General features: G+C 42.4%; 1 protein-coding gene and 1 pseudogene across 3 annotated transcripts in view; one reads left to right on the forward strand and one right to left on the reverse strand.

Moving 5' to 3' along the window:
- Positions 1-17,562, forward strand: part of WDPCP (WD repeat containing planar cell polarity effector) — a 727,433-nt gene that overhangs the window by 676,943 nt on the left and 32,928 nt on the right. The window lies entirely within an intron of this gene.
- On the reverse strand, positions 8,280-9,168 carry LOC101119462 (frizzled-3-like; annotated as a pseudogene).

A 17,562-nucleotide genomic window follows, 5' to 3' on the forward strand; every position in this document is an offset into this window, starting at 1 on the left:
CAAACAATTCAAAGTGATTCTTTTGGCATTAATGGCTGGGGATACATGATTCTGTCTTCAGAAAAATATGGGATTTTTTCCTCTGCTTTCATGTTGATTTGAAAAAATGTGTAGAGGTAATAGTATTCAAAGGCCAGCAAAAAAAGGCTGAAATTACAAATTGATGGCTACTAGCAAGATGGCAGAATAGGAGGTCCCTCTAGCCCTCATTCCCCCACAGAAACTGATTGGGCAACCATCCATGAATAGATGCAAACAAATAAAGGAAAACAATAGAATGTAAAAGACTAGAGCTCTCTTCAAGAAAATTACAGATACCAAGGGAATATTTCATGCAAAGACAGGCACAACAAAGGAAAGAAACAGTATGGACCTAACAGAAACAGAAGATATTAAGAGGAGGTGGGAGGAATACACAGAAGAACTATACAGAAAAGATTTTCATGATCCAAATAACCACGATGGTGTGATTACTCATCTAGAGCCAGACATCCTGGAGTGTGAAGTTAAATGGGCTAAGTTAGGAAGCATCGTTACAAACAAAACTAGTGGAGGTAACAGAATTTCAGCTGAGTTACTTAAAGTCCTAAAAGATCAGGTTGTTAAAGTGCTGCAGTCTATATGCCAGAAAATTTGGAAAACTCAGCAGTAGCCACCAGACTCAAAAATGTCAGTTTCATTCCAATCCCAAAGAAGAGCAATGCCAAAGAATGTTCAACCAACTACACACTTGCACTCATTTCACATGCTAACAAGATCATGCTTAAAAATTCTCCAAGCTAGGCTTCAACATTACATAAACCAAGAAATTCCAGATGTACAAGCTGGATTTAGAAAAAGCAGGGGAACGCGAGATCAAATTGCCAACAATTTGATCAATTTGCTGGATCATAGAAAAAGAAAATTCCAGAAAAACATCTACTTCTGCTTCATTGACTACACTAAAGCTGCTGTGTGGATCACCACAAATTGTGGGAAATTCTTAAAGAGATGGAAAACCAGACCACCTTACGTGCCTCCCAAGAAACCTACATGCTGGTCAAAGAGCAACAGTCAGAACCGGACATAGAAAAATGTACTGGTTCAAAACTGGGAAAGGAGTACATCAAGGCTGTATACTGCCACCCTGCCTATTTAAGTTATATGCAGAGTTCAGTTCAGTTCAGTTCAGTCGCTCAGTCGTGTCCCACTCTTTGCAACCCCATGAATCGCAGCATGCCAGGCCTCCCTGTCCATCACCATCTCCCAGAGTTCACTCAGACTCATGTCCATCGAGTCAGTGATGCCATGCAGCCATCTCATCCTCGGTCGTCCCCTTCTCCTCCTGCCCCCAATCCCTCCTAGCATCAGAGTCTTTTCCAGTGAGTCAACTCTTCTCATGAGATGGCCAAAGTACTGGAGTTTCAGCTTTAGCATCATTCCTTCCAAAGAAATCCCAGGGTTGATCTCCTTCAGAATGGATTGGTTGGATCTCCTTGCAGTCCAAGGGATCTCAAGAGTCTTCTCCAACACCACACTTCAAAAGCATCAATTCTTCAGCACTCAGCCTTCTTCATGGTCCAACTCTCACATCCATATATGACTACTGGAAAACCATAGCCTTGACTAGACAGACCTTAGTCGGCAAAGTAACGTCTCTGCTTTTGAATATGCTATCTAGGTTGGTCATAACTTTCCTTCCAAGGAGTAAACGTCTTTTAATTTCATGGCTGCAGTCACCATCTGCAGTGATTTTGGAGCCCCCCCAAAAGTAAAGTCTGACACTGTTGCCCCGTCTATTTCCCGTGAAGTGATGGGACCGGATGCCATGATCTTCGTTTTCTGAATGTTGACCTTTAAGCCAACTTTTTCACTCTCCATTTTCACTTTCATCAAGAGGCTTTTTAGTTCCTCTTCACTTCCTGCCATAAGGGTGGTGTCATCTGCATATCTGAGGTTATTGATATTTCTCCCAGCAATCTTGATTCCAGCTTGTGCTTCTTCCAGTCCAGCGTTTCTCATGATGTACTCTGCATAGAAGTTAAATAAGCAGGGTGACAATATACAGCCTTGACGTACTTCTTTTCCTATTTGGAACCAGTCTGTTGTTCCATGTCCAGTTCTAACTGTTGCTTCCTGACCTGCATACAGATTTCTCAAGAGGCAGGTCAGGTGGTCTGTATTCCCATCTCTTTCATAATTTTCCACAGTTTATTGCAGAGTACATCATGTGAAATGCAGGGCTGGATGAGGCACAAGCTGGAATCAAGACTGCCAGGGGAAATATCAGTAACCTCAGATGTGCAGATGACACCACTCGAACGGCAGAAATTGAAGACGAACTAAAGATCCTCTTGAGGAAGGTGAAATAGGAGAGTTAAAAAGCTGGCTTAATATTGAACATTCAAAAAACTAAGATCATGGCATCCAGTCCCATCATTTCAAGGCAAACAGATGGGGAAACAATGGAAACAGTGACAGATTTTATTATCTTGGGCTCCAAAATCACTGCAGATGGTGACTGGGGCCATGAAATTAAAAGATGCTTGCTCCTTGGAATAAAAGCTATGACCAACATGAAAGTTAAAATTGAAAGTTGTCGCTCAGTCATGTCCAACTCTTTGCGACCCCATGGACTGTAGCCCACCAGGCTCCTCCGTCCATGGGATTCTCCAGGCAAGAATACTGGAGTTGGTTGCCATTTCCTTCTCCAGGGGATCTTCCTGACCCAGGGATCGAACCCAGGTCTGCCACATTAGGCAGATGCTTTAACCTCCGAGCCACCAGGGAAGCCACCTAGACAACCTAGACGACTTATTAAAAAGCAGAGACAAATACTTTGCCAACAAAGGTCTAGATAGTCAAAGCTATGGTTTTTCCAGTAGTCATGTATGGATGTGAGAGCTGGACCATAGAGAAGGCTGAGCACTGAAGAATTGATGCTTTCACACTGTGGTGTTGGAGAAGACTCTTGAGAGTCCCCTTGAACAGCAAAACAAACCTAAAAGAAATCAACCCTCAATATCATTGGAAGGACTGAAGCTGGAGCTGAAGCTCCAATACTTTGGCCACCTGATGAGAAGAGCTGACTCATTGGAAAAGACCCTGATGCTGGGAAAGACAGAAGGCAGGAGGAGGGGATGACAGAGGACATTAAGGCATCATCAACTCAGTGGACATGAGTTTGAGCAATCTCCTAGAGATGGTGGAGGACAGGGAAACCTGGAGTGCAGCAGTCCATAGGGTCACAAAGAGTCAGACACAAATGAAAAACTGAACTGAACTGAACCAACCCTAAAGAAATGTATATAGATGAATGGCTTGACAAAGAATATTTTTTGAATTGTCATAAAGCAGCTCAATGAGGTAAAAGAGGACACATCAGATAGACAACTGAAGACAAACAGAAAAAAAAATGAGATGTTAATAAAGAAATAGAAACCATTTTAGAAAGAAAAAGAAAACTGGGACCTATAATTTGCAGCTATTTATTCATTGAGAGGAACAACAAAAAATAAAAAAAAAATGAAGAAAGTCTATGGAATTTATGGTATACCTATAAAGAACCAATAGTATTTTGGGAGTCTCAGGAGGGCAGACAGAAAGAAAGAGAAAAGCCAAAAACTTAAAGAAATAATGGTTGATGTTGGAGACTATTTTGCCTATGTTCTCCTCTAAGAGTTCTATAGTTTCTGGTCTTACATTTAGATCTTTAATCCATTTTGAGTTTATTTTTGTGTATGGTGTTACTGTTCTAGTTTCATTCTTTTACAAGTGGTTGACCAGTTTTCCCAGCACCACTTGTTAAAGAGATTGTCTTTTCTCCATTGTATATTCTTGCCTCCTTTCTCATAGATAAGCTGTCCATAGGTGCATGGATTTATCTCTGGGCTTTCTATTTTGTTCCATTGATCTATATTTCTGTCTTTGTGCCAGTACCATACTGTCTTGATGACTGTGGCTTTGTAGTAGAGCCTGAAGTCAGGCAGGTTGATTCCTCCAATTCCATTCTTCTTTCTCAAGATTGCTTTGTCTATTCAAGGTCTTTTGCATTTCCATACAAATTGTGAAATTATTTGTTCTAGCTCTGTGAAAATTACCATTGGTAGCTTGTTAGGGATTGCATTGAATCTATAGATTGCTTTGGGTAGTATACTCATTTTCACTATATTGATTCTTCTGATCCATGAACATGGTATATTGACCCACCTCCCAGAATATTGGAAATAAAAGCAAAAATAACAAATGGGATCTAATTAAAATTAAAAGCTTCTGCACAACAAAGGAAACTATAAGCAAGGTGAAAAGACAGCCTTCAGAATGGGAGAAAATAACTGCAAATGAAGCAACTGACAAATAACTAATCTCAAAAATATACAAGCAACTCCTGCAGCTCAATTCCAGAGAAATAAATGACCCAATCAAAAATGGGCCAAAAAACTAAATAGACATTTCTCCAAAGAAGATATACAGATGGCTAACAAACACATGAAAAGATCCTCAACATCACTCATTATCAGAGAAATGCAAATCAAAACCACAATGAGGTACCATTTCACATCAGTCAGAATGGCTGCAATCCAAAAGTCTACAAGCAATAAATGCTGGAGAGGGTGTGGAGAAAAGGGAACCCTCTTACACTGTTGGTGGGAATGCAAACTAGTACAGCCACTATGAAGAACAGTGTGGAGATTCCTTAAAAAACTGGAAATAGAACTCCCTTATGACCCAGCAATCCCACTGCTGGGCATACACTCCAAGGAAACCAGAAATGAAAGAGACACGTGTACCCCAATGTTCATCGCAGCACTGTTTATAATAGTCAGGACGTGGAAGCAACCTAGATGTCCGTCCATCAGCAGATGAATGGATAAGAAAGCTGTGATACATATACACAACGGAGTATTACTCAGCCATTAAAAAGAATACATTTGAATCAGTTCTAATGAGGTGGATGAAACTGGAGTTGATTATACAGAGTGAAGTAAGCCAGAAAGAAAAACACCAATACAGTATACTAACGTATATATATGGAATTTAGAAAGATGGTAATAATAACCCTGTATGAGAGACAGCAAAAGAGACGCAGAAGTGTAAAACAGTCTTTTGGACTCTGTGGGAGAGGGCGAGGGTGGGATTATTTGGGAGAATGGCATTGAAACATGTATAATATCATATAAGAAATGAATCGCCAGTCCAAGTTCGATGCAGGATACAGGACGCTTGGGGCTGGTGCACTGGGATGATCCAGAGGGATGGTATGGGGAGGGATGTGAGACAGGGGTTCAGGTTTGGGAACATGTGTACACTCATGGTGGATTCATGTTGATGTATGGCAAAACGAATACAATATTTTAAAGTAATTAGCTTCCAATTAAAATAAATAAATTTAAATTTAAAAAAAGAGAGAGAAATAATGGTTGAGACATCAGAAATCTAGAGAGGGAAACGGACATCCAGATTTAGAGGCCCCAAAGTCTGCAATAGGTTGAACCCAAAGGGATTCTTATGAGACACATTATAACTGTCAAAAATCCAATGCAAAGAGAGAATTTTCACAGCAGTGAGAGAAAAGTGACTTGTCACATTAAAATATGCAAGGAAAAACACATAGACTATTGGTGGATTTCTTAGCAGAAACTTTGTAGGTCAGAAGCAAGTGGGATGATATATTCAAAACTTTAAAGGAAAATCTTTCAAACAAGAACACTTTACACCTGGCAAAATTTCTTCTCTTTAAGAAAGGAGGAGAAAGAAAGACTTTCCCAGACAAAGAAATGCTGAGGGAGATCATCAGATCATCAGTACTTGATCTGCCTTGCCAGAAGTGCTAAAAGGAGTTTAAATTGAAACAAACAAAATGCTAGACAATAACATGAAAATATAACTCATTGCTAACGGAAATATAAAGAAAAACACAATACTGTAATTATGGCACATAAATTACTTGTAACACTAGTCTATAAAGACAAAAATAGCAAAAATAACTAAACCACTGAAATGTGTTCATGGAAACAATACAGAAAGAAGTAAAATCCAGTATGAGTTCGTAAATTGTGTTTATGAGGGAAGAAGTAAAAGGTTATAAAACGTTTGATGTGAGCCCAGTAGCAGCTTTTTAAAAAGTATAATAGTTTCCCAAGAATAAAGAGAACAGACCAAAGCATGCTAAAAAAAAAAAAAAAAACAAAAAACAAAACATCAAACAATAAAGAAAGGTGAGCAGAGGATAAGAACAAGAGAACTATATTTTTAAAAAAAGACAAAAGCAATTAACAAAACGGTAATAGGAACCCCCTTCCTATCAATAATCATTTCTATCAATAATCACTTTAAATACAAGTAGATTATTTTTATCCTTGAGTGGCTATGTCCAACTCTTTGAGACCCCATGCACTGAAGTATGCCAGGCTTCCCCTGTCCTTCACTATTTCCCAGAGTTTGCAAAAACTCAGGTCCATTGAGTCAGTGATGCCATCCAACCATCTCATTCTCTGTCTTCCCCTTCTCCTCCTGCCTTCAATCATTCACGGCAACAGGTCTTATCCAATGAGTCGGCTCTTCGCAATAGGTAGCCAAAGTATTCGAGCTTCAGTCTCAGTCCTTCCAGTGAATATTCAGGGTCGATTTCCTTTAGGATTGATTGATTTGATCTCCTTGCAGTCCAGGGGACTCTGAGGAGTCTTCTCCAACACCACAGTTTGAAAGCAACAATTCTTTGGCACTCAGACATCTTTATGATCCAACTCTCATATCCATACATGACTAGTGGAAAACCCATAGCTTTGACGGTACAGACCTTTGTTGGCAAAGTTGTTGGCAAAGTCTCTGCTTTTTAATACACTATCTAGGTTTGTCATAGCTTTTCTTCCAAGGAGCAAGCATCTTTTAATTTTATGGCCCCAGTCACCATCTGCAGTGATGCTGGAGCCCAGGAAAATAAAGTCTGTCATTGTTTCCATTGTTTTTCATCTGTTTGCCATGAAGGGATGGAACAGGATGCCATGATCTCAGTTTTTTGAATGTTGAGTTTTAAGCCAGCTTTTTCACTTTCCTCTTTCACCTTCATCAGGAGGCTCTTTAGCTCCTCTTTGCTTTCTGACATTAAGAGTGTTATCATCTGCATATCTGAGGTTGTTGATATTTCTCCCAACAATCTTGATTCCTGCTTGTGGTTCATCCAGTCTGGCGTATCTCATGGTGTATTCTGCATGAGTTAAATAAGCAAGGTGACAATATACAGGCTTGACATATTCCTTTCCTAATTTTGAACAAGTCCATTGTTCCACATCTGGTTCTAACTTGTGCTTCTTGACCTGAATATAGGTTTTTCAGGAGGCAGGTAAGGTAAATGGGTATTCCCAACTCTTTAAGAATATTCCACAGTTTGTTGTTATCCACACAGTCAAAGGCTTTAGTGTCATCAATGCAGAAGTTAGATGCTTTTTTCTGGAATTTTCTTGCTTTTTCTGTGATCCAATGGATGTTGACAATTTGATCTCTGATTCCCCTGCCTTTTCTAAATCCAGCTTGTACATCTGGAATTTCTTGGTTCATGTACTGTTGAAGCCTAGCTTGAAGGATTTTAAGCATGATCGTGCTAGCAGGTGAAATGAGTGCAACTGTGTGGTTGGTTGAACATGCTTTGGCATTGCTCTTCTTTGGGATTGGAATGAAACTGACCTTTTTGAGTCTGGTGGCTACTGCTGAGTTTTCCAAATTTTCTGGCATTTAGACTGCAGCACTTTAACAGCATTATCTTTTAGGGTTTTAAATTGCTCAGCTCGAATTCCATCACCTTCACTAGCTTTGTTTGTACAATGCTTCCTAAGGCCCTCTTGACTTCACACTCCAGGATGCCTGACTCTAGGTGAGTGACCACATCATCATGGTTATCCTGGTAATTAAGACGTTTTTTGTATAGTTTTTCTGTATGTTCCTGCCACTTCTTATTGTCTTTGGCTCCTCTTAGGTCCTTTCCATGTTTTCATGAAATGTTCCCTTGGTATCTCCAATTTTCTTGAAGAGATCTCTAGTCTTTCCCCATTTTATTGCTTTCCTTTATTTCTTTGCATTGTGCACTTAAGAAGGCTTTCTCTCCTTGCTATTCTTTAAACTCTGCATTCACTTGGGTATATCTTTCCCTTTCGCTTTTCTTCTTTGCTAAGCTATTTGTAAGCCTCCCCAGACAACCATTTTGCCTTCTTGAATTTCTTTTTCTTTCAGACGGTTTTAGTCACCACTTCCTGTACAGTATTATGAACCTCCCTCCATAGTTCTTCAGGCACTCTTTATCAGATCTACTCTCTTGAGTCTATTTGTGACTTCCATTGTATAATCTCAACTCGCAGTCTGTTTAGGTATACAATGCTGGCTAAAAGGAGTGAAACCCCATCTACCACATACAGGCAGAGGGGTACAAGAACAAAATACCTCAAGGCATCAACATCGTAGAGGCCAACAAAACACATGCCACTGATATTGTCACCTTCAATTTTATTCATCGCTAAAAGGATGATGGTCTGTGTTCCCGGGATGCCCCATGCACTGGCATGAAACAGCAAGGCTTTCTTAGCTTCACTACCCCAACTTTGGCACAGCTGCCAAGAACCACGTGATGGCAAGAATCACCCACCAAATGCTGCCAGCCATAGTAAAAATATAGAGTATCATAAAAAGCATGATACAGGCTTTGTTATGAGATCCTTGGGTCACTGTGGAAGCCTTATACTGTGCAGGGCTGGATGCACTGCAGGCAACTCGGTCCTCAAGCAAAAACCCAATGAAGAAAATTAATGACACCATCATGTAGCAGACAGCATAAATTATAATGGATCTTTCAGGATAATGGAATCTTACCACATTAATCAAAAAAGTTAAAAAAGTAAACAACGTGGCAGAGAGGCAAATGATTGAAATCAATCCTATGAAATACCGAGCAAATGAAAGCTCTTCTCTCCTAAAGTACATATTTGGACAAGGAGGTGAACAATCACGCATGTGCAAAAAGGAACAGCCAAGATCAGGATCAATTTTCAACCCTCGGGGACACCAAAAGCCATAGTCCCCCTGCACTGCCACTGAGGCTCCTTCAGTAGGATCGCCAGCTAAATTCAGGTCCAACAGCCGAGATTACAGCTCACCACAATCTGGGAACCTCCACTGCTAAAACTGCCGTCTGTTGGTCATAATGATTCAGAAGATTGGGCGTGAAGGCAGTGTTATAAGGCAAATCCTGGCACATCCTCAAGTTAATAGGCTCAAAGAAAAAAAACTGTGCCCACCTATATGGCCCACAAACATTGTCAAAGGCCACAGATAGAAGACGATTCAACTCATAGCCATGCTTTCTTGATTGAATGGGATTCAGATGATCAGACCTACTCAATATGTATTTTAGATCTTTGTACACCTGCAGGTCTCAGCTTGAAAGTACTTCTATCTTACTGTTAAGTTCTTCAAACAGAATTACTCTTCACACCATCAGAGATTTGTTAGCTTGGTCTCACAAAAGGCATTTGTTTTTGGTTTCACAATATGGGAAAATGACATCATCTTGGAGAAGACTCTTGAGAGCCCCCTGGACTGCAAGGAGATCCAACCAGTCCATTCTGAAGGAGATCAGCCCTGGGATTTCTTTGGAAGGAATGATGCTAAAGCTGAAACTCCAGTACTTTGGCCATCTCATCCGAAGAGTTGACTCACTGGAAAAGACTCTGATGCTGGGAGGGATTGGGGGCAGGAGGAGAAGGGGATGACAGAGGATGAGATGGCTGGATAGCATCACTGACTCAATGGATGTGAGTCTGAGTGAACTCTGGGAGTTGGTGATGGACAGGGAGGCCTGGCGTGCTGTGATTGATGGGGTTGCAAAGAGTCAGACGTGACTGAGCGACTGAACTGAACTGAACTGCCTCTTCTTTTCATTTTATTACATCAGGTACCATGTGGCCAATGTGTCAAGTTGATCAACCACATTCCCAAACAACAGATTCCATCTTAGGAGAAGAGCTATTTCTTCCTTTGACTGAACTATCTCACACCTCGGGGCGGGCTCCTGGGGGGGCTGCGGCGCTGGCCGGGGGCAGGTCCCTCAGGTAAACGGAGCCAGCGAGGACCACCAGCGTGTGCCTCGGAGTGACCGGAGAACCAGGATAAACTGGTGAAGTTTATGATCCAGATTGGTGTTTTCAGCACTCTGTATCTCATACCACTCATGGTTGTAATTGGATGCTACTTTTATGAGCAAGCTTACCGCGGCATCTGGGAAGCAACGTGGATACAAGAATGCTGCAGAGAACATCACATTCCATGTCCATATCATGAGTTTCCAACTCCTACGGAAGAACTAAAAATATGCAGGGACTAGCTTCTTAAAAGAGAAGAAATCGCTGAGCTAAAAGTGGAAAGAAACACCAGGCTGCTGCTGGAGCACCTGGTTTCCCCATATGTGCCATCCCTCCAGAGGATGGCGGGCAAGCAGCAGGTGCAGTCCCCAACCGGCATGACCAGCGAGGTAGAGGTGCTCAGGGCGCTGAAATTGCTGTTTGAGCACCACAAGGCCCTGGACAAGAAGACAGAGGATAGAACCACCACCTGGAGCTGGTGGAGAAGCTGCAGCAGAGGCTGAGGAGGCCAGAGACTCTGCCCGAGGTGGAGGCCGAGCTGGCGCAGAGGGTGGCCGCGCTCTCCAAGGCGGGAGAGAGACAGGGCAGCATAGAGGAGAGGCTGTGCCAGATGGAGGCCCAACTGGAGGAGAAGAACAAGGAGCTGCACCAGGACCAGCTGACTCTAAACCTGGAAACCCTGAGAGCTGAACTGGACCAGATGAGACTGCAAGGGGCTCCCTTCCACCATGGCCAACCCCACTTGGGCAGCACCCCAGACCTCAGGTTCCCTGTGGCGGACTGGCCAGCAGACTCCTCGGACAACAGGGTGGTACTGCGGCACCCCCAGAAAGGCCGGCTGGCAGCGCTGCGCGGTGAGCCGTCCAAGGCAAGGACCCCACCGCCCCCTTCCCGTCCCTGGTGGGCACCTTGTAAGGCTCCTGCCCCCTCACGCTGTGGCCCTGAGGTGCAGACCCTGAAGGAGCAGGACTGGGAGCACGCGCAGCAAGCTATCATGCTGGCTGACATGGCCCAGGCATTCGAGAGTGATGAGGGCATGTCTGACGGCGAGGGCAACAGGGTCACCCTCTTCAGCTCGGCCACTCAGCTGTCGCCCAGTGGGCAGGGTGATGCCGAGACTCTGACTGTGATGCTGCAGGAGCAGCTAGACGCCATCAACGAAGAGATTCAGTTGATCGAAGAAGAGAAGGAGAATACAGAGCAGCGGGCCGAGGAGACTGAGAGCAGGGAGAGCAGGGGGAGCTTAGGCAGCCTCCATCATTTAAAATCAGTCAGCTCCCTCAACCTGCATCCTGCCTCCTCACGTGCAGGCTCCTGCCCACCCCTGCCCAAGCCCAGAAGGAGGCGGCACAGCCCGGCGCAGGAGGGAGACCGCGGGCATCATGACTCTGGTATGTGTCTGCCTCCTCCCTGCCGCATCCTTCCCCCAGGACACTGGTTTTCTTTGTTTGTTGGTTGGTTGGTTGGTTTTTCTCTTTTTACCCAGAAGGAAATCAGGTACATTTGCTACGCTCAGAGGTCTTAAATTTTTTAACCTGCCTAGTCTTTAATCTTTCCACAATGGCACAGCGACAAATTAGTCTTGATATTTGGACCACCGGCTTAGCACATCGTCATGAACTCAGCCTGCCTCTATAACGTTGGGCCTGGCCTGTGCTGGGCACAGCAGCTGCAGGGAAGTTTCTGTTCTCAGGGAACAGACAGCTTCGTGAAAGTAACCATAGGCAGCTCTCATGGTGTGGGAAAGCCGTGCAGCACTTTTTCCATTGGGGATGCCTGGTTGCAGGGTGCAGGGCATGCGGTGGGAACAAAACCAAGAATCTACATTGGTCTGTTTGCTGGCCTGGCCAGCACGCTCAGGCCAGCTCTGTGTGTGAAACCAGGTTAAAAGCCCGGTGCCCCAGGACCCCAGGGAAGACGTCGGGCTGCCTCACTTTTCCGTGTCTAAAAACGGGATGACCACCTAGGGCTTTTGGTGACAGAGTATGCGGCTCTAAAGCACATGTTCCAGCTTTCCTGCATGTTGAGCTTACATTTTGTGAGTGCATTGCTATTTACCCCATGAAATCACATGTACAACACTCTGCTTTGTAACTGGACTTGTATTATCACTTTTTTCTGTTACCACCCATTTCATGTTAGCTGCATTGTTAGTCAGCTTATAATTAAGTTAACCGTGTGTCATTTTAGCGGCCTGTGAAGTGGTAACTAGTCCATTTTGTGGTCTTTTGACACACTTTTTATAATTTGCATCATTAGCTAATTAGTTGATATTTAAAATTCTTTGACGATTTCTCTGTGGTTTCATGCTTGATTTCTTTCCGAATACTTGTTAAAGAACAGTTCTGTATGTTTTCCTTGGTGTTAGAGTTCTCTGACAGTGTGTCTGCTTTCATCATTGGTTTTGATTTCCTGTCTCATCCTGTTGTCTGCTTAGTCATTGTCAATCCAGACCCTCCCCCTTGCCCCCAAGGCTGTAGTTTACCCATCCATCTCCCCTCCCCCGTCTCCCCACTTGCTCTGGTCATAGCTGTGCTGTGGTCCACAGGGTGTGTCCCCTTAGTCGGGTTTGTGCTTTGTCTTCATGTCTCATTAAATGGTGTTTTTCCCCCATAGCAGTAAGTGGAATTGGTGTATCACTATGCAGTTACAGGAGAAGGCAATGGCAACCCACTCCAGTACTCTTGCCTGGAAAATCCCATGGACAGAGGAGCCTGGTAGGCTGCAGTCCATGGGGTCGCACAGAGTCGGACACGACTGAAGTGACTTAGCAGCAGCAGCAGCATTGTATAATCAGGAGCTTCCCTGGTGGCTCAGAGGTTAAAGCGTCTGCCTGCAATGTGGGAGACCCGGGTTTGATCCCTGGGTCAGGAAGATCCCCTGGAGAAGGAAATTGCAAACCACTCTTGCTTAGAGAATCCAATGGGCAGAGGAGCCTGGTACGCTACAGTCCACCAGATCCCAAAGAGTGGGTCACGACTGAGCAACTTCACTTTCAATGTATAATCATAAGGGATTTTATTTATGTCGTACCTGAATGCTAGCTTAAAATGGTAGAGAAGAAGGACATACTCTTATCTTCTCCTGCAAGAACATCAAAACACACTAGCTGCTAAACTATCAACAGGAAGATGTTAGAACAGACCAAGTAAAAAAAGATACTCCACATCCAAAGACAGAGGAGAAGCCACATCTAGACAGTAGGACAGTCACTATCATATTAAAATCAAACCCCATACCTGCCAGAGACTCTTGGAGGGTACAAACAAAACCTGCTATGCACCAGGACTCAGGGGAAAGAAGCAGTGACCTCCATAACAGACTGAGCCAGACCTTCCAGTGAGTATTTGAGGGTCTCCTGCAGAAGTGTGGGTCAGCAGTGGCCTGCTGCGGGATCAGGGGCACTGGCAGCAGCAGTCCTGGGAGGTGCAGCATGTTGGCATAAGCCCTCTTGGAGGAGGTTGCCATTAGCCCACTGACTATAATGGTCCTTGGAGTTCTTTTGAAGGAGGTTGCCATTACTGCCATTACACCTACCATACTTTGGCCTAAGGCCAAACTACAGGGAAGGAACACAGCTCCACCCATAGGCAGAAAATTGGATTAAACATTTACTGAGCATGGCTTCATCCATCAGAGCAAGACCCACTTTTACCCACAGCCAATCCTCCCACCAGGATGCTTCTCAAGCCTCTTACCCTCATCCATCAGAGGGCAGACAGAATGAAAACTGCAATCACAGAAAACTAACCAAACTTATCACATGGATAACAATCTTGTATAATTCAGTGAAGCTATGAGCTGTGGCATGTAGGGCCACCCAAGACAGACAGGTCATGGTGGAGAGTTCTGAAAACACATGGTCCACTGGAGAAGAGAATGGCAAACCACTTCATTCTTGCCTCAAGAGCCCCATGAACAGTATGAAAAAGCAAAAGATATGACACTGAAAGATGAACTCCCCAGGTTGGTAGGTGCCCAATATGCTACTGGAGAAGAGCAGAAAAACAGCTCCAGAAGAAACGAAGAGGCTGAGCCAAAGTGGACAATGATCATCTGTAGCTATATATGGTAGTGAAAGTAAAGTCTGATGCTGTAAAGAAAAATATTGCATAGGAGCTTGGATTGTTAGGTCCATGAATGAAGGTAAATTGGAAATGATCAATCAGGATATGGCAAGAGTGAATATCAACATTTTAGAAATCAGTTCAGTTCAGTTCACTCAGTTGTGTCTGACTCTTTGGGACCCTATGAACCGCAGCACCCCAGGCCTCCCTGTCCATCACCAACTCCCAGAATCCACCCAAACCCATGTCCATTGTGTCAGTGATGCCATCCAACCATCTCATCCTCTGTCGTCCCCTTCTGCTGCCCTCAATCTTTCCCAGCATCAGGGTCTTTTCCAATGAGTCATCACTCCGCAACAGGTGGCCAAAGTATTGGAGTTTCAGCTTCAACATCAGTCCCTCCAATGAACACCCAGGACTGATCTCCTTTAGGATGAACTGGTTGGATCTCCCTGCAGTCCAAGGGACTCTCAAGAGTCTTCTCCAACACCACAGTTCAAAAGCATCAATTCTTTGGCGCTCAGCTTTCTTTATAGTCCAACCCGACATCTATACATGACCACTGGAAAAACCATATCCTTGACTAGATGGACCTTTGTTGACAAAGTAATGTCTCTGCTTTTTAATATGCTGTCTAGATTGCTCATAACTTTCCTTCCAAGAAGCAAGCCTCTTTTAATTTCATGGCTGCAGTCACCATCTGCAGTGATTTTGGAGCCCAGAAAAATAAAGTCAGCCACTGTTTCCCCATTTATTTGCCATGAAGTGATGAGACCAGATGCCATGATATTAGTTTGGAATCAGTGAACTAAAATGGACTAGAATGGGTGAATTTAATTCAGATGACCACTTTATCTACTACTGTGGGCAAGAATCCCTTAGAAGAAATGGAGTAGCCCTCATAGTCAACAAAAGAGTCTGAAAGTACTTGGGTGCAATCTCAAAAATAACAGAATGATCTCTATTCATTTCCAAGGCAAACCATTCAATATCACAGTAATCTAAGCCTAGGCCCCAACCACCAATGCCGAAGAAGCTGAAGTTGAATAGTTCTATGAAGACCTACAAGACCTTTAGGAACTAACACCAAAAAAATATGTCCTTTTCATCATAGGGGACAGAAATGCAAAAGTTGGAAGTCAAGAGATACCTGGAGTATCAGGCAAATTTGGCCTTGGGGTACAAAATGCAGCAGAGCAAAGACTAACAGAGTTCTGCCAAGAGAAGGCACTGGTCACAGCAAACACTCTCTTCCAGCAACACAAGAGATGATTCTAAACATGGGCATCACCAGATGGTCAGTACTAAACTCAGACTGATTATATTCTTTGCAGTCGAAGATGCAGCAGCTATATACAGTCAGCAAAAACAAGACCAAGAGCTAACTGTGGCTCAGATCATGAAATCCCTATTGCAAAACTCAGGCTCAGATTGAAGACAGTAGGGAAAACTACTATGCCATTCACACATGATCTAAAATAGGTAGGAGAGACTGAAACATAATCTTGCCACAAACTCTACCTCACATGGCAAGCCACAATCGGAACTCTCAAATCAGATCTTCTCCCTGAAGAGCAAGGGATTTGAACCCCACATCTGATTCCCCAGACTTTAAGATCTGTGCCTTAGAGCTGAGCCCCCAAACATCTACCTTTAAAAACCAATGGGGCTTGCATCCACGAGACGAAGAGGTCTCTAGCAAACTAAGAAACAGTTTGGGAATGCATGTAAGAATTAAAGATTTTAAAATTTTAAAAATAAAAAACTAAAAAAAAATAATAATAATAAATAAATAAAATAATAAAAAAAAAAATAAAGTGCTCCTAGATTCACCTGAATATGCCCCAGGGCCCAAGACAGAAGCTGCAACTGAAAAATCACCCAGTCTTTCTGTGAAAGAGGCCCATTTACTTGTCTTAAACCTTCTGCCTTAGAAACAGGCATCTAATTTAAGACATATATTGCCTACTGAAATACTTTCCAAAGACGGAGGATAGCACTCTTTCACTGTTTTATTCCAGGTAACTGGTATCTCCTGGAAAGTAACTCAACACTCAGTAACTGTTTTCACAGAAGTAAAATGAACAGTTAAAAAACTGTATTTAACTACAAAAGACCCCAAACAGCAGAAGAAGAACAACAAATCTGGAGTCATCATGCTTCCTGATTCATACTATATTACAAACTATAGTAATCAAAATAGTATTAGCATAGAAACAGACACATAGATCAACAGAACAGAATTGAGAGTTTAGAAATAAACCTACAAATATATGGTCAATTAATTAACAACAAAGGAGCCAGGAATATACAATGGAGAATGAATAGTCTCTTTAATAAATGGTATGGGGAAAACTGGATAGTCACATGCAGAACCACTATCCTACACCGTACACAAAAGTTAACTCAAAATTCTTTAAAGACCTGAATGTAAAAACTGAAACCTAAACTCCTAGAAGTTTTATATAGTAAGTGCCCTGACATCAATCTTGGTGATGATTTTTGGGTTAAACAACAAAAGCAAAGCAAACAAACAAGAAAGTCTACATAAATTACAAAGCCTCTAGACAGCAAAGGAAGCCATCAACAAAATGAAAAGGCAACAGAGAGACTGAGTGAAAATATCTGCAAATCACACATCTGATAAGAGGTTAATATCCAAAATATACAATAACTAATATACTTATGTAATTTCAAAATGGGCAGAGACTCTGAATAGACATTTTTTTCTGAAGAAGACATACAGAGGGCAAATAGGTACATGATAAGGTGCTCAACATCACTATTCATTAGGGAAATGCAAATTAAAACAATGACTTATCACCTCACACCTATCAGAATGTCTACCATCAAAAAGACAGAAAATAACAAGTGTTGGTCATAAATGTGGAGAAAAAGAAACCCTCATGCCTTGTTGGTGTGAATATAAATTGGTACAACCACTATGGAAAACAGTATGAAGTTTCCTCAAAAAATTAAAACTAGAATTACCAGATGATCCAGCAATTCCATTTCTGGGTATTTATCAGAAGAAACAAAAGCACTAACTCAAAAAGATATGTGTACCCTTCCATGTTCGCTGCAACATTATTTACAGTAGCCAACATACGAAACCAATCTAAGCATCCATTAGTGATGATTGGATAAAAAAATATGATATACACACACACAATGGAATATTATTCAGCCATAATAATGAAGGAAATTCATACTCTTCTGAAGTTTGTTTATTGCTTTCTCTAGTTTTAAGTCGTGGCTATTTAACTATTTTAAGTTATGATTATTTTAAGTATTTCTCTTTTTAATAAGGATATTAAAAGGTTCTATAATTTTTATTGAAGTCTTTATTAGATTTTAAGATATTGTGATTTTTTATTTTAAAAAGAGAA

This window comes from Ovis aries, chromosome 3 (genome assembly GCF_016772045.2).
Source record: "Ovis aries strain OAR_USU_Benz2616 breed Rambouillet chromosome 3, ARS-UI_Ramb_v3.0, whole genome shotgun sequence".
NCBI classification, from domain to species: domain Eukaryota; kingdom Metazoa; phylum Chordata; class Mammalia; order Artiodactyla; family Bovidae; genus Ovis; species Ovis aries.